Source organism: Cupressus sempervirens, chromosome 5 (genome assembly GCF_028749045.1).
Source record: "Cupressus sempervirens isolate cs-2001-9-10 chromosome 5, ASM2874904v1, whole genome shotgun sequence".
NCBI classification, from domain to species: Eukaryota; Viridiplantae; Streptophyta; class Pinopsida; order Cupressales; family Cupressaceae; genus Cupressus; species Cupressus sempervirens.
The window spans coordinates 387,969,593-387,993,910 of NC_143122.1; the positions used below are offsets into that span (position 1 = coordinate 387,969,593).

A 24,318-nucleotide genomic window follows, 5' to 3' on the forward strand; every position below is an offset into this window, starting at 1 on the left:
AATTATATTGAATATATCCAATATAGGTGACACTTTGTGATATCTTTGCTATTGATTTCATCACTCCTTAAGTTTTGCATGCTATCAATCATTCCAAGCTCAAGAATGCATGTTAGAAAGAGGTTAATAGAATAATAAGCCATGGGACAAAGGGTTTAATAGTGATTTTGTATGTCTTAAAATATTTAATATTTGATATTGATTCGTTGTAATTATTTTATTAATAATGATTGAAATAGAGTTACATTTAAATTTTGTTTTTAAAAATGCTTTGCACAAATAACTAAGTGGAGAAAATAAAATAAAAAGATTTTTTTTAAAAGAACTTTTAGTGTGTATGAAAGAATTAAACAATTATATTTTATTAAAGTTAGTGGCTTTTTGAAATTAGGCAACAAAAAACCCTAGTTAGAGTAGTTGTTTATTAGAGGGTTTGTAGTTCATTCTTATATATACAACTTTTATGAGAGAAATTTGGGAATTGAAGTTAAAGAATTGTTGAAAGCTTAAGAGTATTTGGATTGTATGTATTCACCGCATTGTTTGAAATTTCAACTATCAAATTGAGGTAGGGTTTGAGAACTCCTTTGTAGAAATTATTTTGGAATATTTGTCTACCCCGTGTCTTCCATGTTGCTAAAATTTGTTTGTTCAAATTTATGGAATGAAATATGTAGGATAATTCTAATTTGATAGGATTTGATTCATGTGTTGTTTGAAAACTGTTGTCAAATGTAAACTATAGAATTATGTTGCTAAAATTTGATTCGCAACACACAAAATGGGGGGTTTGAAGATTTAAATAAATAAGATAATTATGTACCTTGTCCATGGCTTGAGTGCTAGTACATGTTAGGATGGTGTGGAGGAAGGTTCTTGTCATCATGAGCATATCGTATGTAGCATAGTTAGTAACCTTGTTTGCATTAGAGGTTTATATGAGACACATATAGTCACTTGGAAACTGAGGTACAAAGAGGCTACCAAGATAACTCAAGGGTTATACATATCTGATGACACTCCCTATATCCATTATAGGTTTCCTACATGGGATGGTTTCCTCTGGGTTTAGTATGTCTACCCTTGTTGTATGAGTAGTGTTGCATGTAATAGAGAGATTTCAAGATCTCTTACCTAGTTTTCTATTGTTATTTACTTTGTACTTTATTATCCAAGTGGGGCTTAATTTTATCTCCCCAACATGGTTGGAGTGGACCTTTGGTTCTACATGCTTGGGTGGTAGTAATTCTATTACCATTTGAGGTTTCAATGGACTTATACCTTTTTTGGATGATCCTTGTAGTAGTTATAATTTATTGTTCATCATGATTATATAATCTATCTTATCTTACATACAATTTTGTATAGTGTACCATGCATTAGTGATGTAGAGGAAAAGGTTTATGCAAAACTTAGAAAATATCTAATGTCGAATAGCCATACTTCCCAATAAATAGATACAAACTAAAACTTGATTTAGATATTCAAAATCTACAAGATAACACCTTAAGGAACTTTTCAAATGAATAATGAGATATCACAAGACCGTACATGGTCACCAATAGTGCAAATAATCATATAACAAAGTGCTACCACCTTCATGTAGCAACAGTGACAAGAAACCACATAAATAAGATAGTTTTTAGGAACATATTTGTTTCACCCCTCAAATCACAAAGTGAATTTTTATGGAAGAAATCAAAATTATTTAATGTTGAATTGGATGAAAGCTCAACCCTATAGCTCCCAAGAATCACTGCATGCAAACACCTGTCACGGAAAGAGAGATGCAAAAGCTATGGAGGTTGGAATTCATAGATCCATAAAGGAGACATTCTTGATGAGCAAAAAGAGAAATTGTTATTGAATCAAAAAAGTGTTGTTACAAAGAGAGGTCCATTCTTGTAAAGGAGATCAAAAACTCCAAAAGGTAAAACCTAGGTTGCATGATAATAATTAATAAAATAATTTAATTTTTTATTTTTTTAAAAGCAATAAACCAGATTAGTTTCCTTCGATAAATAATTAATGGAAATCTAATGCTTCAAAGAAAAAAAGAGTAGAAGGAATTCATTTCTACAATTTTGTTATCTTTTTCAGAGTTCCTTATTTTAAGACAACAACAAATATATTTTAATTCATTATACAAAAATAAATTTTATAGAGTTTGCAGTGAAAGGATAAATTTGCTTCAAAGCTCATAGCATGTCGAGGAATTTTTCTAATACACACTTTGTTTGGTGGAACCTTTTGTAGTTGCAAATAAAGAATATCAGAACTCTAATAAGGAAAGTTGTTATGCCTCCCCCTACCAAAAAGTCTTGATGCATCATTAGATTTTGATAAATGCAACAATATCACAACCCTGAATGTATTCACTTGTGGGTTCAGATGTGAGATGATCCTCAATAAGATCATCAACAGACACAAGGTAATCTTCAATGATCATCATAATCTAAAGTTTTTTAATCCCATATCCAACAACAACAAGCTTTGAAGCACCCCAGACCAAGTCAGGCATTTGTACACTCCTAGCAGTCTCCTCAAGCTTTTGCATGTCAGTCTCACCATCCCATGGTTTGACATCCAACAGAATAGAGGATTTTCATCTTTCTTTCTTTTTTAGTTGATGATTTTTTGGCTGCCTCTTGTTGCTCTGTTGCCTTTTTTTATTCTTCTATCTCTTCACCAAACAAGTCCAAATCATCATCATCATCTTCATCCTCTTTAGGAGCCTTAGTTGCCTTTAGAGGAGCAGGTGCATCAACTCCTCCCTCTATTTTCACACCAGCACTATTTCCTAGAAAGCTTGAAGCCAAAAGTGCGTTGATATGATTGTACTAGCAAGATACATTGGGGAAGCTCGATCAGGATCTTTGCTCAAGGCACCAAACACTGTAATATCATCGTGTGTAGCTTGATGCCTAGTAATATAGGTGCGCGAAAGGAGATACTGATCAAGTTTCTTGAGGCCTTCTTCTATGCTCAAGCTAGGAAAAATGACTGCCATGACACTTGCTAATCCAAAAATCAGTTATCGCCGCAATATTGATTCAAGCGAGATCGAGGAGCTACAAAGATTAAACAGCTAAAAGAATTAATTATTATATGCCTAAATTTTAGCTTAATAAAAATAGAGATTATAATAAAATACCTTATTACTCTAATACCCTCCCTTAAGATAAACTTAGGGAGTAGCTAAAAACCTAGAAACTACTATTGAAAGTAAATTTGGGTCCTGAGAACAAGGCCTGTTGAGGTACCCAAGCACAACCAAATCTTTGTAAAGAGGAGAAATAGAGAAAACAACATGGAAAAAACCCTACTCCAAGAATACATGGAAAGAATGTTAAAATAAGTGCTGAAGGAATACAAAAGCCTCCAAACTAGAGAATGTCCTAGAAGATAGGAACAAAAAGATGATCATGAAGAACACCAATGAAGCATGTAGAAGTTGCAAAGCTTTGTCAAAAAGTAACTGCTAATATGAAGAACCTCCATTGAAATAGAACCTGACCAGGTAAAGAAGACTATAATATGTATGAGTGCACTCATAAGCCACTACTTGAATTAGGAGGACACAAAAGCAAACAGCTAAAATCAAAGATATAGATGACATGAAATACCAAAGCCTGAAGAGCTAATCAATCAAACATGGAAGGCTACAACCAAAGTAGTAACAAAAAAGAACAATATCTATATGGTAAATGATCCATCTCACCAAAATGCATAGGTACCCATCCATTGCATCTGCCTAGTGCATAGGAACAAATAGTAAATACATAGATCACTCCATCAAACCAAGGAAGCATAAGAATTAACAATAGAACCCCCCATAATGCAAACAAGGGTGAGGTGATTGGAAACTCGAAAAGTGAGCTAATAGAACTGAATTTTAATGAACCAAAATCAAGAAGCACAAAAAATTAAGATGCACAAAAGAATACATGTGTGTGTATTGAGGTGATCAATCTCAAAAACATCATGAGGCTAATGTCACAAAAGGGAATCTCACTGGACAAAGGAAGATGGCAAACAAAGGTAAAACATCAACTCCCCATGGCACTTTAATTAAAGTAGTCCATGTATAATAAGGCACAACATATGGTGAATTCCAAGAATAAAATAATCTACGTGAGTGGCCTCAAATGATATTGCTCGAATCAGAAGGAAAAATAACTAAAACAAAATTACAAATGAAATATGACACTTTATCTTAGTGTGTTTGTAAAAATACATACAATAGATGTCTTCGAAGACCATAAGAGACATAATATTGATATAATAGATAGTACAACCCATGATAAATCATCTAAAGCAACAAAAACGATCCTTAGACCTAAAATAACCAAGATATCCATCAGAATGCAAAAATGCAAAACACTGAATAGAATGTCCCTGGAGCAAAAGCTAGAAAAACAACTAGCATCACTAGAAAGAGTATAGAAAGACTTTTCTAACAATTTAAAGAATTTCCAAATCAGAGACTATATGCTCGAGATATCTCTCTTTGAGTGAAAAAAAGAACCCTGACTTTGATAGAAAAAAAAAAAGCTGTAAAAAAAACATTAAAAAATGAGTATTACATGCACCAATATGTTAGGCTCAGAACTATCTTTCTGGAAATATCTTATTTGTGGAAAATAGAGTCTGTATGCCTAAGATATGAGAAAAATTGCAAAGGTGGGTCTAAACATAGCCAAAAGGGCAATCAGGTGTGATGATTCAATGTTGATGTTAACAAGTAATCAACCCAAATTTGATGGTCAGACGATCATTATGGCAAAAAAATCCAAAAAATATCTTAATAGCTAGAAAAATATCCAGTTTGGCAGAAAATTATTATTGCCAGAAAATTAATGTTTTAGGGAAAAGACTAGGTTGTCGAAGAAACTTGTCAAGAAAACCAATGTGCCAAAAAAAATAGTTGGTGCTAGAAAATAATATGGTGGGCAATAAAAGCATGTGGTGAAAAAGGATTTTCTAGAAAAGGCAAAAAAACACCATCATCAAGGCAAAAAACTTCCTATCAATCCTGAATACTGCCAAGAAAAAAATCAAACCACATTCCTAGAATTGAGGGTGAGGGTACAAAAGAGCCCATAGAAAAAAGTGCAGGCATCAAAAAATATGCAAATGCATCCTTTAAAAAATTCATGTCCTTGCATAAGTTGTACCTGCATTGACTAACTAGGAGGTTTGTGAACCACCAAGGCTCACACCCAAAAACAAGGGGAGGGGCCAACAAAAAATTAACTCCCAATGAGGGTTGATAGGTGAGGAGTTGTACATCAACAAAGTGTGGGACCCAAAATTATGCCCAAACTTTTTCTCATTCTCCAAAACATACCCACCAATAAGGTTGTTGATTGTCTGTACCCTATGATAGAACATAGACCTGTTAGATAATGCTAGTACATAATTGACAAGGGTGTTATCTATCATGAAAGATTTGAGCAATGTGGAGGATGGAGAAAGAATGGGGCATGGGCCCAAAAGGTCTTCACTTTGGGTGGCACACAAAGTGAGACAGGGGCCAACTGTGCCATGCATAAAAATTGCCACCAATAAACTATGTTGGCATCCAATAAAAATCTATTTCCAATGAACCACTAAGCCATAGGCTAAGGATTTTGGTGCCACTTAGATCATGCAGTGGTACTAGATGGGCCCAAAAAATTGGACCCAAAAAAGTATCGCCAAAAATGGAGGCAAGTCAATAGTAATAATATTCTTTAGACTGCATATTTGGGAAATTGAAATCTGAATAGGTTATCCACAAAACTCAGTGTAACTTACTCATTTCTCAAAGAAAATAAGTCATACTTGTATAAAAGGAAACTATATTCAATAATATTTCTATTCATATTACATGAATACCCCAATACTTTCATACAAAAGAGTACAAAGCACTAAAGCATACGGGAAACAAGAATTACTAGTTTGAGCTACAACTAGGACAATCACAACTTCTAGCATAAACCTAATGGAATAATTGTATATTTCTACCAGATTCATGTTTTTAGGACCCTAAAAAATCTAGAAACACTTTATACATTCATAAAACCTTGAATCAAAATGATTCATATTTTTAAAATAGATGTTATGTATGTTGTTGTTATGATTGTCGCAATCGCCGTGATAGGGATAGTCATAAAAAGAGACTTGATTATCACACACCAAATATATTATAAAGGTAAAATCATGAAATTAAGCTCCTCACTCAATCTTATTAGAATTTCCAATCCAATATTCATCCACCACTTACACATGCAAGCTAATAACCTTTCCTATTTTGAATGATACATATGAGATATCAGTCCTTTTCATCTCAAAAATCATTGTAAACATCCTACTCATACCCTGTATCTATGGGACAATGTAAAGCATATAAAATAATATTAATATGCATCAATTTTTTATTTTTTCCTCTGTTGAATGAATTTTTTACATTTTACAAGCTTACGGGTTACCCTAGGTAGGGTTTTTAACCCTTTAACACAAAAGAATTGCAATATCTTAATCAAAACTTAATGTGGTAACATGAAAACAATGCAAATAAAGTAGATTCAGAATAATATCAATCCTAATCATTGTGAAATCATGGTGATAAAGAAAACTAAACCAAAATGAGCCATTAACAGACTATTTACACTAAAAAACAAGGAACGAGAGAAATTTCATTTTAAAAATCACTTCAAATCTTGATCAATATACAAAAATAAAGACCAAAAGGATTATTTAGGTCAAAAATAATTTAATGTAACTCATCTACATTCATGGGGTAAATTTTCAACTTATTTTTCATTTTTCCCTCTTTTTGCAAAAATATGGAGTTTTACAACTTTGCCAATTTGAGCAACTTTTGCATTTTAAAGCCTAAATACTTATAACTTTGGAAAATAATTGGAAATGGTATAAAAAAAACCTTAAAAAAATTTATTTAACCAAGAAAAATTACTCAAAAATCACCTTTTTTTTTGCCTATATGAGGCCTACTAGGACCTAGATTGTCGTGTACCATACTCTCTTGGGAAAAGAACTCAAGTTTCTACTGAGTTAAGACCAATGACAATAAATAATTTCTTGATCATGTCTTATTTATTCATCCAAGGAGAATCCTCTATTGGTATACCTTTCCATTTGATTAGGTACTAGTAGTAGACTCTTATTCTTGTCCTCTTGAGCTCCTTTTTATCCAATATGCATATGATATCACTATTGAACATATTTCTTCACCTGCAACCATAATCTCTTCTAATGGAATTATTTTTCCTGGTCTTCCAATTATTTTTCACATGGTATTTTGTCCCTAATACTATATTTGGTACTTTCTCCCTTTGTTTCTTTTTGTGCCTTCTTTTATTTAGTAGGCTCTCAACCTTCGCAATCCAAAATTCAATATTTTTTTTTTTAAAGGGGTAAACACTTTTGACCTAGAGCTATGAACCAATGAGGCCACAAATAGGGGATCTCATCCCCATTAGATTTGAACCTTAATCGCAAGGATAACAACTCAACAACTTAACCATCACGACATGCCACTATTGGCAAAAGTTTTTAATGGAATTTGAACCCACAACCAATTACCACCAACAATCTTGCCTTAACCACTAGACCACACAAATCGTTTTAGTCCAAAATTTAATGTCTTCAACATATATCTCATCAATTTCATTGATGTTTTCATAATATGTTGCAGCAACATATTCACCTGCATAAAAATCTTATAAATTTTATAACAAATTAGAAATAAAAATTTCAACACCCTCATTAGTATACTCTTCATATGCATTAACTTGTCATAGTATGAAAGTAATTAAACATTCAACACATGTATGACACAAGATATTTGGTTACCTAGAAACCCTCCAAGAAGAAGGTAAAATTGTGGTGGGAATGACACCCACAAATCTTCACTACTACAATAATAAAGTGTATCCAATGAAGGTTACAATATTTGATCATGAAACATGATCTACCTTGTGAAAGGTTTGCCCTATTAAAGGCTTACAATATTGTTAGATCTTACCCTGTTAAAGGATTTCAACACCATGTTAGAAGTGTGCATGGTAAAATGACTTTAACTTACAATGAAGTAAGAACCCTATTAAAGGATTTACAATAGCCTGTTAAGCCTACTCTGTTAAGAGATTTAACTAATTCACCTGTTAGAATGTCTCAACAATGATCATGTGGTTAGCACTCTATTGTGAGATAATAGATCACCTCTGTCCTGATGTGTACTTGATCCTCACTGATCTGATGTTTTCTAATTCCTTTTCTCTATCGTCCTCGAACTGATTATGCAATGTATCTCAATTCGCAACTCCTTAGTCACCATGAATGCCTTCTCTGTGCACACAAACTTCTCTCTTTTCTCCTTCCACATATATAAAATGTTTAGGGTTTGTCTTCATTAAGAAGACCTAGGTGACTTAGGGTTAGGTATGAATCAACAATTGTGATTCATCCATATTATCGCTTAATCCTTCCCTTTTTCTGATTGGCTACATGTACTACATAGGGATTCACAATTCAGATTTTTCCTTATCATCTAAGATCGCAAAAAAATCCTTAAGTTGGCTCCAAAATGGTTTATATAGTAGTTTGTGTCATTACAAACAACTATGTCAAAACTATATTACTCAGCACTTGAAGTCCCTGATGCTTGGCATCAGCTGCAACTTCAATGATGTAACTTGGCCTCTAAATGACTTAGCACCCATTGATCACTTAACATCTGAATAACTTGGCACTTACTATCTACTCGTCACTTGAGTGACTCGACACTTCCTAGTTACTCGACACATACTAAATATCTCTCACTCAACACATACTATCTGACAACTTATGCTCAGCATGTATTACTTGTTTAACATGAACTAAGTAAATGACTTAAGTATATTGTTACTCATATGCCAAAACCAATCTAAGATTAACAATCTCCCCCTTTGACATGAGTGAAAAAATACTTGGTCATGCATGAATAACCTTAGCCTTTCAAGCATAACCTAGATAATATCCATTTACATACAAAATTTCAAAACTTCAAAATTTTGCAAAACTTATGAATCATCATTCATACCTCAAAATTTAATAACTCCCCCTGTGTTGATTGTTCCATTCTAAAATAAAAACTAAATAATCCTTCTAAGTAGATTCTTCATATGTTGACTTGCTGACTCTGCTTCTGTTTGATCTCTAAACTTATCTCTCCTTTTCATGCATTCTCTAACCTTTCTTCATTCTTCCCCTTCATTTATTTCCCCAAAGCTTATTGATATTCCCCCTTTTGACACTTATGTCATGGGTTGTACTTTTATAGTGTGTTTGTCCAAGAAAGGTTTAGGGACCTCAAGTATTATTTTCAAAGCGGCATCCCAGTTATCCCAAGCTACCTTCAATGATTTGATTTGGGTGGCTAACTTGACAGTAAGATGAACTAAGCCTTCAAGTGTAGAAAGATAGGGATCTTTCTACATTAATTTCTCTACAAAGGCTAGCTCCTTGTGAAGTATTACCATGTGAGGGATCAACATGGATTGTATGTTGATTATTGTAGCTCAAATGTTTGCATCTTGAGTATGCAGAGCTGCTAACTGACCTTGGCAATTCATCAAATTTCTAAAATGCTTCTAATTTTGAGTTGGAGAATGAGGTAGAGTTGTACCTATTTTCTTCATAACTCCTTCCAAATTGTCAATATGGCATTGCACCTCTTGTGTGAATAGAGTTGTCTCACACAACTTGGTGTAAAGTGAGAAAATATTCTCTAAGACTTTCTTTACACTATCAATCTTGGATGCTAGCTCAACCTGACTAAGTGTAACAGCACTTGATATCTTTTCATTTACCTTTCCTAGAAATTTTCTCTTAGACCATTCAAGTAATTTTACATTTGAATCTAGGTCTACATCATTTATCTGTTCCACGATGTTTACCCAACTACTCCATTATAGGCTTGTCTTCTTCAAGTATTGGCAGGTTGGATACATCAAGAAAGATATCCTTGATGTCTTGCAATGTTTGCTTCTATATATGCTCCCTTCTGAGCAATTATTGATGCTTTTTCTATGCAAGTGCATCCTCTAGTATGCTCATTTGTTAAATAGTGATTTTTGCAAGGTCAAACTTTGGTAAAACAATCACTTCATCCAATTTTACATCACCAAATGATGTAACCTCATCTACGTTGGATGTATTAGGACTAGGTTGTGATGACTACAGTAGTGTAGCTTCTACACTCAGCCTGTGAAGTGCTTGACTTGGAGGAGTAGTAGTTCCTAGAAAAGTAACCAGTGTTTCTATTGCTAATTGTTCATCAAGATTTGTAGTCAAGTCTGACTCTTTAGTCCTCTCCTCTTCTTTCCTTTCAACGTCAATTGCACCTTCAACTTGTGTTCCAACATGTGCAATTGTAGTAACTTCTAGTACTAACAAGTGTGCACAAATTTGCTAATGTTGGTCATGGATGGCTCTTTTGCTTGATACACTACAAGGGGTAATGTAGGTTTATCATAGTAAATTGAGGGGTTTTTGATATATGTTGTGTTTCCACCTCTATAGATGTCTTCTCTACCTTTTTAAGTTCATCTACACTCGCCAATATAGGATGACTACACAGTTGTGCCTTGGTGGTGGTGTCTAGCAATATTATTTGCATGTCCTCCTCTATTAGGGGATAAATGTTTAGAGGCACATTGTCAAAAACATCCTTAATCTGTATAATTTCATTGTTTGCTTGTGTCACATGTTGTGGACTGGCACTCGACATCTGTATATCTAATATACTCTATTATATTTGTTGATTATCTTCAACTGTTGCTGGTGTATTTTCATTTGTATTAGTGCCTTCCACATAGTGCATATTTCTCAATATCAACTATGGTAACCTCAATTATTTCTTGTTTATCATTTTCATCTCCTACCTCAACAGTTGTCTGCTCAATTGCCTTGGGTGTTGTCAACCCGTAAATTACCTTCCATTATTGAATACTCTATTGAACAACATCTTCAATTTTATTCTACAAACTATTAAAAGCTTGGTACTTTGGAGAAAATTTACTTACGTACTTCTTAATGGCCTTTGTCATCTTATATTTATCTAAATCTAGCATCACTCTTGCAAGTGTAGTTTCTCTTATATTTCTCTCTGTTGTGAGACTATATTTCCATCTTTGCTCAACTCTATCATATAAGTCCTTTGGTAGAGAGTTGGAAATCTCAATTGGAGTCATCTTAAATGTTGTCATCATGGCATATACTAACTCTTCTACCTTATCAATATCTAAATTTCCAAGCTTATCAAATTCAATATGTGAAAATCCACTCAAATCTAAATTATTCTTTATATTTTCACATAGATTGTCCAAATCAGAAGAAGGATTTTGACTTACCACTTTGAATTGGCTATTATCATCAGATGTTATCCTCTCCTTATCTAATTTGGCTAGAGAAATATACTTTCTCCTTTGTCTTTTTACAGACTCATCAACTTGTATAGCTTTTATGGCCTTTATTTCTTTTGGCTTTACCACTTCTTGAGTTTTCTTAGCAGTAGCTCTTGTGTTGGTTCTGGTAGCTAGAATTGCAGGCTTAGGTTTTATAGCCTTCTTTGGTTTGCTGACTATTGGAGCTTTAGCTTTCCTCTTCTTCTTCTTTGTGGCTATAGGTGTTTCACTGGCTTTTTCTCCCTCAGTACCTTCTTCAAGCTTAGCTTCCTCTTCACCTTGATCTTCTCCTTGTCTTTGAGTCAGGGCAAGTGGTGCTTGAGTAGGAACATCTTCTTCTTCATCATCTTCATTGTCTTCCTCTTCTTCCTCTTCTTCATCTTCCTCTACTCCTTCACCAAATTTTTCTTTAAGATTTTTAACCATTTTGTTCTTAACTCTATTGTTTTCTTTAAGTCCATAGTAATCTTTAATTTTGCAACATCATAATTTCCAAAGATAGTAGCCTTAGTATCTACTTCTTCTGCAAGCAAATTTGTAATTGTTGTAGATGCCTCATCCACTTTAATATCATATCTTAGAGGTCTTAACCATCTTACCCTTGGAATGGCAACTTGCACATATGTGAAATCAATATCAACTAGAAAGAAAACATCATTAAAATGTTTCTTAACTAATGACACTAGAATTCTATGTCTTTGTTTCATAGAGTTCTTAAAATCCTCAAAGTAACTAGTCATAATAGACTCAAAATTCTCTCCCATTCACTTAATGAATTTACCTATTTGTACTACAATAGACATGTTAGTATTCCAAACTATTTTTAAAAGGAAGGAAATGTGTTTTGCACATAAAAAAATATACATACAAGTATTGATCCAAATTTAATTGTTGCAATTGTAGCTTGGCAAGGTCATAAGTATGATCCTTCTTCACTATCTTGTATCCTACATCAACATCAATACATGGTACACTATTCAACCTGCTTGATTGAAATAATTTGTGTGAGATAATTCTTACTGCAAAAGAAATTAGGGGATCTGTGATGGTATCTATTGTCATTTCTCTCTTGTCCCACACAGCCCCTGTGTTCTTCTCAATCACCTCTTTTTCTTCACTTCTCATGGTTTTGGGTCTGTCTAGGGTTGGATACCCTATTACCCTTTGCATAATCTTCTTAGTAATCTTGATTGGTCCATTTTCCAACCACACAAAATTATCATGAATTCTGCTCAAGACAATCTTTATCCACTCTATCTTAAAGATGTTTGGAAAATATAGGGCACAAGTTAACCCTTTTCTTTCTACAATTTTGTATTCCTCCTTCAGTATACCATTCTTACACATTTTTTCATCTAGGTCTTTGATTTCTATGTCTCCTATGCCACCCACCTTGCATGTGTAACATCATCTCACATCTTGAATTATTAAGACTTGTGGTTGTATCATAAATAATGCACCAGATGGGTCTTGTTTATAAGCAATGTCAAAAATTTCCTTGAAATTTGGTTGTTTAATTTCATTGTTGATCAAGTGAACATTTAAAACTTCCTTTCCCTCTTTGACCTTAGCTAGCAGAAGAACTAGATGCCATATTTAATACCTAGGGTTTTCACAAATTCAAACAGTGTAGCTCAACACACAATAAATACCTTCTCAAATCTAATAAATGGTGTCGAACGATGGTTGAATTCACTCTGTAAATATTGGAATGATCTCTTTAATTATCCTTTATCTCTTCGTACTTTCTCCAAATTTGAATGATGTCAAATAAGTTAAAAATCAATCATATAGACCTTAAAACCTCACATTTAATGCTCAATGCTTATAGAGCTGTAAGCTTAGCTTGAATAGAAATTTCAAGTCACTTGGCTTCCATATAGTTTCCTTTATGCTTGGAAACCAGTACAAGCTCGGTCAAAACTATCACTTATGCTAGCTCAACATCAACAATATTTCACTCGGCAACCATAGTGAAACTTTCAATGCTCGACAATAACATGAAAACTGAAAAAAATTAAAGATTTCTTCCAGATTCTAAACAACACTTTGTATCTATCTTCATGCAAATATAAAAAATTTAGAACTAAATCCTTGGAACTGATGTATAGTGTATCATTTAAATATCAGTCCCAAACACACCTCTTGATTGCTTAATTGGAGGTGGTGTGATCACCTGAACCATTAGGTGAAGTGATCCCATCTAAACTTGACGTGTTGCAATCTTCCTTTTTCTTCCATGTTTTGTTCATCTCATCTCTGACATTCTCAACATATTCCTTTCCTTTTCCTCTATTGAATTCACTGTTAGATGCCTTTGACCTTGTTGGACAATTCTAGATTATGCGACCAATCTTCAAACAACTAAAACATGTAGTTTGACTCAACCATCTTTTGTAGTCACCTCTAAAATGTGTTATTATGCAATTTTCAGCAACATGTCCATACTCTTGAAAATAGTTACAACTATACCTAGTATTATAATCCCAATTATAAGAGTTTCCATTATTCTTTACCTTTGTCTGCTTGTTTGATGACCATTTGGGCTTGGATCTACATTCATATGCTCTATGTCCATACTTCTGACAGTTATAGCAGTAACCTTCAAATTTTTCTGTGCTTATGGTCTTGGTTCTGCATTCATGTTCCTAATATCCTTGTTTGTTGCATTTGTGGCAGTGACCCATGAACTTTTTCTTAGGATTCTGATTCGCAATCTTGCTCCTACAAACATTGGTAGTATGACCTATCTTACCACAATTATGATAAGTAGGTTTTGAGATCTTACCATTGGCATTTCTTTGTTCACCACTTCTAGATGATTCTACTTCTTTAGTATTAGTATAACCCAATCTAGAAGTATGACTATTAGATCTAGGAGATCTCACCAATTGCTCAAAATACTTGATGGCTTCACTAGGTTTGTTGAAACTTTTAGCAAACTCTTTTTCTCTTTTAAGATCATTTCTCAATTGTTCATTCTACAACTTCAATGTTGTGATCTCAATATCTTGACCATTCAATTTATGATTTGCAATCTTAATTTGATTCAATGTTTCCAATTGCATGTGAGCAATCCTATTTTCTTTTCCACTCTATTGGTCAGTATTCTCTTATCATCTTTAATCATGACTCTATCTTCTTCATCTTTCTTCTTTTGTGCGGTCACCTCACATAGCAATATTGATTGGACTTCTTGTTCTATCTTGAGATTTATGACATCTTTAGTTAGGGCTCTATTCTTTTCCATCAAATCTACAACTACTGCATCAAATCCACTTGTGTTTCCATCTGCAAAAAATTCAGTAGTGTCAATCTCTTGGTAATGTGTGTCATTCTCTTCAATAGATATCTCTTTCCTTCTCTTCAATAATTTCTTTAACTAATCTCTTTCTTCATTTAGCTAATGTAGGGAAAGTTGTATTTCAATTGTCTGGTTCTCAGTAGTCTTTCCCAACTTGTAGACTTCCATCTTCAAGATCTTTCCTAAAAGTTGTAAAGCTTTACTTTCTAGAGAACTAGGCTCTACTACCAATTGTTGGAAATACAATGGGAAAAGTAAAATCTGAGGGGGGGGGTTAATTAGCACTTAAAACTTCAACCTTAAAATCATTCACCACACATTCGCCTCATAATATATGTATATAAATTGAAATACCAAGTTAAGCATATACATCCATAGTATGAAAGTAAATAAACATTCAACACATGTATGACACAAGATATTTGGTTATCGAGAAACCCTCCAAGGAGAAGGTAAAATTGGGGTGGTGATGACACCCATGAATCTCCAATACTACAGTAATAAAGTGTATCCAATTAATAATACAATATATGATCATGAAACATGATCTACCCTATGAAAGGTCTGCCATGTTAAAGGCTTACAAGATTGTTAGATCTTACCCTATTAAAGTATTTTGAAATCCTGTTAGAAGTGTGCCTGGTAAAAGGACTTTATCTTAGAATGAAGTAAGAACCTTGTTGAATGATTTACAACAGCTTGTTAAGACTACTCTATTAAGAGATTTAACTAATTCACCTGTTAGAATGTCTCATCAATGATCTTGTAGTTAGCACTCTACTGCTAGATAACATATCACCACTTTCCTTATGTGTACTTGATCCTCACCGATCATATGTATATTTGTTTTCTTCTAATTCCTTTTATCTATTCTCCTCTAACTAATTTTGCAATGTATCTCAATTCACAACTCCTTAGTCACCATGAATGCTCTGTTTCTCATGCAAACTTCTCTCTTCTCTTTCTCCACACACATAAAAAAATTATATTTTGTCTTCCTTAAGAAGACCTAGGTGACTTAGGTTTAGGTATCAACCAATCATTGTGATTTATCTATATTGTCGATTAATCCTTCCCTTTTTATGATTAGCTGCATGTACTGCATAGGGATTCACAATTAAGATTTGAATCCTTATTATCTAAGATCGCAAAACAATCCTGAAATCGGCTCCAAAATGGTTTATATATTATTTTGTGCCATTACAAACAACTATGTCAAAACTATATTTCTCAACACTTGAAGTCCCTGATGCTCGACATCAATTGCAACTCCAATGTTGTAACTCAGCCTTTGAATGACATGGGACCCATTGATCATTCGCATCTGAATAACTCAACACTTACTATATGATTAACACTTGAATGACTTGGCACTTACTAGTTACTCGACACATACTAAATATCTCTCACTCGAAATATACTATCTGACAACTTATGCTCAGCATGTATTACTTGTCTAGCATGAACTAAGTAAATGACTTAAGTATATTATCACTCATATGTCAAAACCAATCTGAGATTAACACTTCCATGTCACCCATAGTGGTAACATTCATAATGCCATCCCTTTTGATTGACCCATAGGCAACAATAAAACCAAAATATTTGTTATTAACATCAACCACATCTTGAATGCCAATTTAAAGATACCCTTTCATTGATTCATCAATAAGTAAACAAGTTTGTTCATCTTGAAACAAAAGTAGATCAACATGCATCTGTAATGTATAAGGATCAACTTGAACAATAGAATCAAACTATACCTTTTCCTCTTGTATTGATGTTTGTGCCTACTTATTTCTTCTTTGATTTAGCCTTTGAATGGGTCATACTACCTTTTTATTTAGTTCTAGTTGTCAAATCATTTTCTTCTCTTCAATTCATTTTTCTAAGTCATCAAGTTTCTTTCTTGTTTTAGCTAACTCTCTCTCATATTCCAAGTATTGTTTCTCCTTCTCTTCTCTCTCCCTCGTTTCTTCTTCTATCCTCCTATTTTCCTCTCCTCCTCTTTCCTCTTCCTCACTTATTGTTTCTTCTTTTATGAACCCCCCCTTGCAAATAGTCCCTTAAAAGGTACATTCCTTCAATCAAATATTTTTCCTTTTGCCTCATCATGTCCTTGCCTCACTTAGGCCTCTATGCTCCAACTAGTATTTTGGGATCTAGGTTTTCTTCTCAACCTATAGAAAATCAATACACAAATACCAAAACCCTATTTTTTCTTAACCTTTTTATCTCTGATAAAAATATGATGTGAAGGAAGAGTTTTACACAAAACTTGGAAACAATCCAATGCCAAATGGGCATACTCCCAACAAATTACTACAAACCAAAACTCAATTCAGGTACTCAAAACCTATAAAAAATACCTCGATCCAATTTTCAAATGACTAATGAGACATTAAAAGACCATAGATAGTCACAAAGAATATACATAATCATATAACAAAGGTCTACCACCTTCCTGTAGCATCAATGCTAGGAAACCACTTGAATAGGACATTTTTTAGGAATTAGTTTGTTTGACACCTCAAATCAAAAAAAAAATTCTATAAGAAAAGGAAGGTTGTAAAAATATTATAAATTACCCATACACCAATTTTTAGGTCCTTAGTCAACCATACATAGTTGTTACAACATATTCTTTAGACTGTGGATTTGGGAAACTAAAATCTAAATAGGTTATCCTTATAAAACTAGGCATTACTTACTAATTTCTCGATCAAAATTTGTCATGCTTGAAGAAAAATAAATTATATTAAATAATATTTCTAACAATATGACATCCATACCCCAATACCTCTATACAAAAGAGTTGGTAAAAGATCAAACATGTATCACTTTTTATAAAGAAAATGGTTCTTAGAACGTAAATTGTTCACCTTTAATGACATAGAAATTATATTTGTGTTTAGTATTTGAAGATGATAAAAACTATTGAAATGTGTGAAATTGGATAAATTTTATGTGTATATTTTTATTTTTATTTTTGAGTAAGAATTTATTTTCTATTTTTTAAGTTTTGAAGTCCTTTTTTTAACTGTGAAAAATATAGGGTGTAGTTCTTGTCAAACAAGCATATGCAAATCATCTTTTTTTTCCCTAATTTGAAAATATGTTATAGATGGAATGTATAACTAGGGAACAAAAACTAAATATTGGTCTTTGTTGTATATTTTCTTTGTTATAAGTACACGAATTTGACCTTATTAGAGACCAACAATTTTTTCCTCCCGTCAAAACTTCCCTATCAAATCTACACCTTTTTTTTGAAAAAAAATTGCATATTCTTGTAGAGGACTCTCTCCTCTAGGGATGAATATAAGTTTTGAATTTGACATGATTTACTATGCTTTTCCCTTTTTGAGGTAGCATCTTCTAAAATGTCAAAATACCTCCATATAATATTTTGAAATTATAACATATTGTAACTAATCATGATATTGACTCCAAGATCTATAAAATGGTATTTTTAGTTTTTAAAATAAGTTGAGTTTTGTTAGAGAAATGATATTTAACCAAAATAGGTTTAGAGGTCCTAAAAGGTGACACATATATGTGCTTTTACCCGAGTACAAAATACTAAAACATACAGGAATTGGGAACTACTAGTATGAGACACAACTAGGGCAATCATAACTCTAGCATTAACCCAATGTAACAATGGTACGTTTCTATTGTCTTTACATTTTTAGGGCACTAAAAAATCTATGAACACTTTCCATATGCATGAAACCTTGAATGAAAACGATTTATAGTTTTTAACAAATATTTTATATGTTAATGTTATTAGTGGTACAGTTGCCTTCATAGGGATAGTCATAAAAAGAGACTTGATTATCACACATGAAAGCTTCTCTCAAGATAAGATCATGCATTTGAGGTCCTTACTCAACCCCCTTGAAATTTTGAAATCAATATCCTTCAATATTCATCCACCACTTGCGCACACAAGTTGAAAACCTTCAATACATACTAACTAAAAATGTTTGTTCATTTTTCCCCATGCCAAATGAAAGTTTTACATTTTATAAGCTTATGAGTTTCTCTAGGTAAGGTTTTTAACCCTTCAACTCACAAAATTATGATATCTTAGTCAACGCTTAATGAAATGACATGCAACAACACCAAAATAAATTATATTTGAATGCTACCAAACCAGATCACTTTGAAATCATTATGATTAAGAAAATTGTATCAAAATGAGCTATTATCAAACTATTTACACTTATAAAAGGTATGGAACTAGAGAAATTTCTTTGAAAAACTCACTTCAAATCTTGATCAATCTATAAAAATGAAGGCCAAAAGGATTATTTAAGTCAATACCACTTTAATGTAAGAAATCTACATTCATGGGGTGACTTTTCAAAATCTTTTGCATCTTTTTTTCCTCTTTTTAGCAAAAGTATGGAGTTGTAAAACTTTGCCAATTTGAGCAACTTTTCCATTTTAAAGCCTAAAGATTTACAAATTTGGAAAATAATTGAAATGGTCTAAAATGACCTTACAAAATATTTTTTAACTAAAAATAATAAAATTTCCACAAATATCACTTTATGCCCTATATGAGGCCTAATTGAACCTAGAGGAACCCTACACAAATCAACGTGTCAGTTGTGATACTTTTATGACATTCAAAATGCAAACAATAAGCATGAACATCAAAGTCACATCCATCAAGATGGAATGAATAATGAAAATAGGAGAGGCATTACATGATTGGCCTCAAGTCAAGAGTATAGGTCTCACAAGGTCTTGTTATGACACGCTCAATGTTCTCATATGTGGTCTCAAAGACCATATACACACATATTAGTGCACCCAACATAAGAAATAAGGTTAAATGCTAAGATGGAAAACATCTCAAGACATGTACATGACAAACTCAATCGAGCACTTTGATAGGAGCCAAAAACCACAAAGTAAAACAATAGAACAATTTTAAACATGGAGGAAAATCCATTCCAACTCATAGAAAATGTTTAAGCAAGAAACCAACAAATTTGTACAACACAACATATGATGCAAACATTAAAATGCCCAAAATTTATACTTCTCAAAAATTGGTGAAATTAAAACACATTACTTCTTTTATGCCAAAATTACCAAAAATCCAATAAAACAAAAATTTTGGGCACATATGCAAAATATGACAATATATCAATGCCAAGAATTTAAACCCCATAGACACAAATATAAGATATTAATCCCTAACCAATCAAGAAATGTAATTAAACAAATTTATGGGAGAATACTAGTTCTCAACCCAACATTCAAAAGCAACCTAACACGATTGAAAAGACAAAGTGTAGGGGAAGATCACAAGAGCCCTACTTCATGAAAATGATAAATAAATAAATAAATGAAGCATGGAAAGAAAACTTATCCAAACTATTGACCATTCCCCCCCACCCAATTCTCTCCAATGTTGCCACCTTCATTAAAGACCCAAGGTGATGGCCATGAAAATGATAAATAAATGAAGCATGGAAAGAAAACTTATCCAAACTATTGACCATCCCCCCCCCCTCCCGCCTTTGTTCTCTCCAATTTTGCCACCTTCATTAAAGACCTAGGGTGATGGCCATGTCTACGTCATTTGAATTATTTATATTTGCCATGCAAACATAAAAGGAATACATGAAAATATTTGGTTCCTTTCTTTTATATCCCTAAGTCTTAAATTCTTCATATTGCATGTTATGTTCTTTTGAATATTTCAAGTCACGATCATGCGACTACCTTTCATCACCTTGTCACTTTGGTTTAAGATCAAATGGCCAAGTAAGCTATGAGGGTGTGACATGGTCAAGTTCACAGTTGGCATAGCTTCATAGCGGTTAGCACTAGCGTTCAATTTCATGTTGCAAAGGAGTGAAAGAAGTTAGACACAATATCACAGAACATTTTTGGCTTAAGAATGTCTCAAGGACCCATGATCTTCTTGACTATTAGATCTTAGTTAATCAATGTCTAGCATATCCTCACTTTCTCAAGATGCATGAACTTTAATAAAAGTGGAGAAGTGATTGTTTGCCACATATCGTGGTGGGAATAGGTTGTGATGATCAAGGGGCATCTGTGGTTATTCTTCTCGACTATCAGATTTCAACAGATCAATAGTTGGCACTTTCTTGCTTTCTCAAGATGTGTTAACTTTAATGAAAATAGGCAAGCGACCAGCTACCACATGGAGCTAGCGGGTCCATGCCTATTTGTGGGCCACAAAAAAGAAATATTTCAGCATAGGGTCCAAGTGGCATGATTATATTAGTTGTATGTGCCAAGTATAATGAAAGACTATTATTTTCTTGTTGTTAGATCAAAGGAAGATCAACAACCATCACTTACCTGCATTCTGTGAGTGCTCAAGTTTTAACCAAAGCGAGAAAGTGAGCATTCACCACATGGACTTGGTGGGACCAGACTCAAATCTGGCCACAAAATGGAAATATTTTAGGGTGGGTTGTCAAGATGGTAGTGTCTAATTGGTCGAGGATGCTGACTATGCCAAGGGAACTTCAATTATATTGTGATCGTTAGATCTTGGTAGAGTGACAACTGGCATATTCCCTCTTTCTAAAGTTGCATGAAGTTTAGCCAAAATGAAAAAATGAGCATGGGATGTGTGTCATGGTGGGACCAGGTGCATGTAAGTCTATTGTCATAGAGTCACAGTAGTTAGTGGAAAGGAGCAACAGGCAATCGTGATGGAGCAATCAACATTAGAGGATTATTTTTTAAACTTCATGGGGTCTGATCTACAATTAAGATAAATAGTTGTGAAGTTGCAAAGGGTGATGATGGTTAGCCTAACCATGTTTGTGACATCACAAGGTTAAAACATGCTTGATGTCTGGTGGTCACGAAGGGGTGACAAAGATAAAATAGATGACTTTGCATCATCGCACAGTTAAAAGATTGTTAGGTCCAAACTATGGCAATGGTGTGAGAGGGCCAATCTCATGATTTTTACATGGTCTTAATAGTCAAAGAGCTAGAGTATTTTCAAGCTACGAAGCAACAATAAAGGCTTAAGATGAAGTAGTCACAGTTCCATGTGGCCAAATAGTTAATGATGGAAATAGGTTGCGAAGCCGCAAACAAGGGTAGTCACAAGTCAACATAAAGATAGAAGGTTGGGCAGGGTGGTAGAATGCTTAAATTTTATAGGGCCACATGGCAAGTTTGATAGTTTATTTTTGTCAAATGATGACATAGTTGACCTGGCAGTGTTGTGAACATGATATCAAGCAGCTCTTTAATGGCGAACAGTTCTTCGATCATCTACAACCTCCCCATGACTGGTAAATGCAATTTTCCTCCCACCATCTAATTTGTCCATCTACTTAGCCAAAGTTATGGCCACCATTTCTATCTCTTCAAGGCTTGATTCGCACGCAAGATCTAATTTTCTGCATGGAGACGTACATCTGATCAGATTTTCTTATGATCCTTAGTTATTGCTCTCCTCTACAATCCAACTCCACTTGGTTGGAGTTTGAACTCAATGTAAACATTTGAGTTATGCTTGAACTCTATTAAAGGCAATTGTAAATATGTTTCAAGGGTTTTTTCCTATTCTGTCATGTTTACTTGCAGTAACCTTATGCTCTCCAACTGTGTTCCTTTCTTTCCATTAATGAAATAGCTCTCTTCTTTACCCCTTCTTGTCATTCATTATTTTTGCATATATCTTTCCTTGTTTTGAATGTTTCTTTCTAGTTTTTTAAGGTTTGTATGTTGTGTTCAAAATGTTGATGATTGTTGTATTGTGAAGATGTCTTTCCATTCAACACTGGATTAGTTCTAAACCTGCATGCGATTCTTTAAAAGTAGAATAGAATCAAGATCTGTGTATTTGGGCTTTTCATTGACGTGTTGTGCATATAAGTGAAGAGTTGTAACCAATTCAATTAGGTGCATCACTCCACTCTAGGTTAGGATAGGTAGTTTTAATTTCATGCATCTCCTTCTCCCTTTTCCTCCAAAGCAATAGTAAGGTACATCCTAATTGTAAGGAATTCGACCTTCTACAGATACTCAATCTCATAGTTCAAGTCCCATAGCTTTGAGATTTTTTCCATGTTACACAAGGTCTCTTAAGGGTCATATCTTAAGAAAGGGTGCAAAATTTTGTGTCAATAGTTTTTGGCATGCCTGGTGGGATAGATTTAGATTCATAATTCATTTGGTTAGCTAGTTTGAAGATCCATTCACTAAGGAATTGGGTGTTTTTCTTAGTACCATCATCCTTTGGAGGAATTCACCTAACACCATGGGGACTCTATACATCTACCAGTTTCAACAGACCAAGTGCTGGTATGATTTTAAGTTTTTATGTTTCCTTAATATTTCTATGATGTTGTTTTCTTAGATGCCTTATGATGGACCCACTTCATAGAGATACTTCCCATTTTCCCCCATATCATGAAGAGGCTATTCCTCATTCCTCCCATTCTCTGCATTAGCTACAGCCAGGTTATGACCGGCATGATTACCCAAATCACCAAGAGGCTAATTTTACTCCAACCCATCATGTCACTTTTAGCTTTGAACTTGTGAGAATTTCCCCACTAGGTACATTTCAGTCCAGGAGATCCAAGAGCAACGAGAGAGGAAGAAAAAATCAAGCCCATATATTGATCCCTCCTTAGGTTTGGTCTCCCCTACAATATCAGATGATCAGTCTACCCTATCTTCCTTAGAACCCTATAGTGATCTCAGGTCAAAGGTAGGAGAGCTTTATGACTGCTTAAATTCTCTGGGCTTTAGATTTTCTGACATAGGAAGGATCTTTGAATTTACTCACAATCATTATGAGGATACAAACTATAGGGATTTTAGTTATGTTAAGCTCATCGTGTGTTCTTGGGTGGAGGCAATGCATAGTGAATTGGAGATGTGGGAAAATGATCCTTATGTTTGCAGCTTGGTAGAGGAGACCTATGATATTTGTAGAGAGGCTTAGGTGGCTCTCTTCCAGTTACAAGAAAGGGAGAGACAAATGAAGAAATTTGAGGAGGAGGCAAAGCTCAAGCTTTCCAAAATTAAGAGATCTGAAGTGAGAGAGCCTCCAAGGAGGAAGCTTGCTAGTTTCAAACTAAGTAGCCCTCCCTTGATTTCTACTTCAAGTTGCCCTAAACCTCAACCTACTATTCAGACACCTCCACATGTCAATGATGGTGAACCCCAACATGATTATTGTCCCTTCTTTATAGTTCCTAAAGAAGTGGATTTTTTTCATCCACATTAAAGACAATAAATGATCAACCACCAATTGAAGAACATGTGCTATAGTAGGAGGTTGGAAAGGAAGAACATCAGGAGGAAATCCTTGTCCTTGAGGAAGAACACGTTGATGTGCATGAGGTTGCTCCTTAGCCTGCCTGTAATATCACAACAAAAAAGAAAATCCAAGAAGAAGAGTTTATTTCTTCTTCAATCCATCATAGGGACTGTTCCTGGCATGGGGACATCACAATGGATGGGGGAGATTGATTTCTATGAGCTTGAGGCCTCGTGTCTATCTAAAAAGTCATCTTCCCTATATGAGGA

General features: G+C 33.9%; 1 pseudogene; it reads right to left on the reverse strand.

Moving 5' to 3' along the window:
• Nucleotides 1-2,309: 2,309 nt before the first annotated feature.
• On the reverse strand, nucleotides 2,310-3,010 carry LOC149556409 (elongation factor 1-delta pseudogene; annotated as a pseudogene).
• Between the last annotated feature and the right edge of the window lie 21,308 nt (nucleotides 3,011-24,318).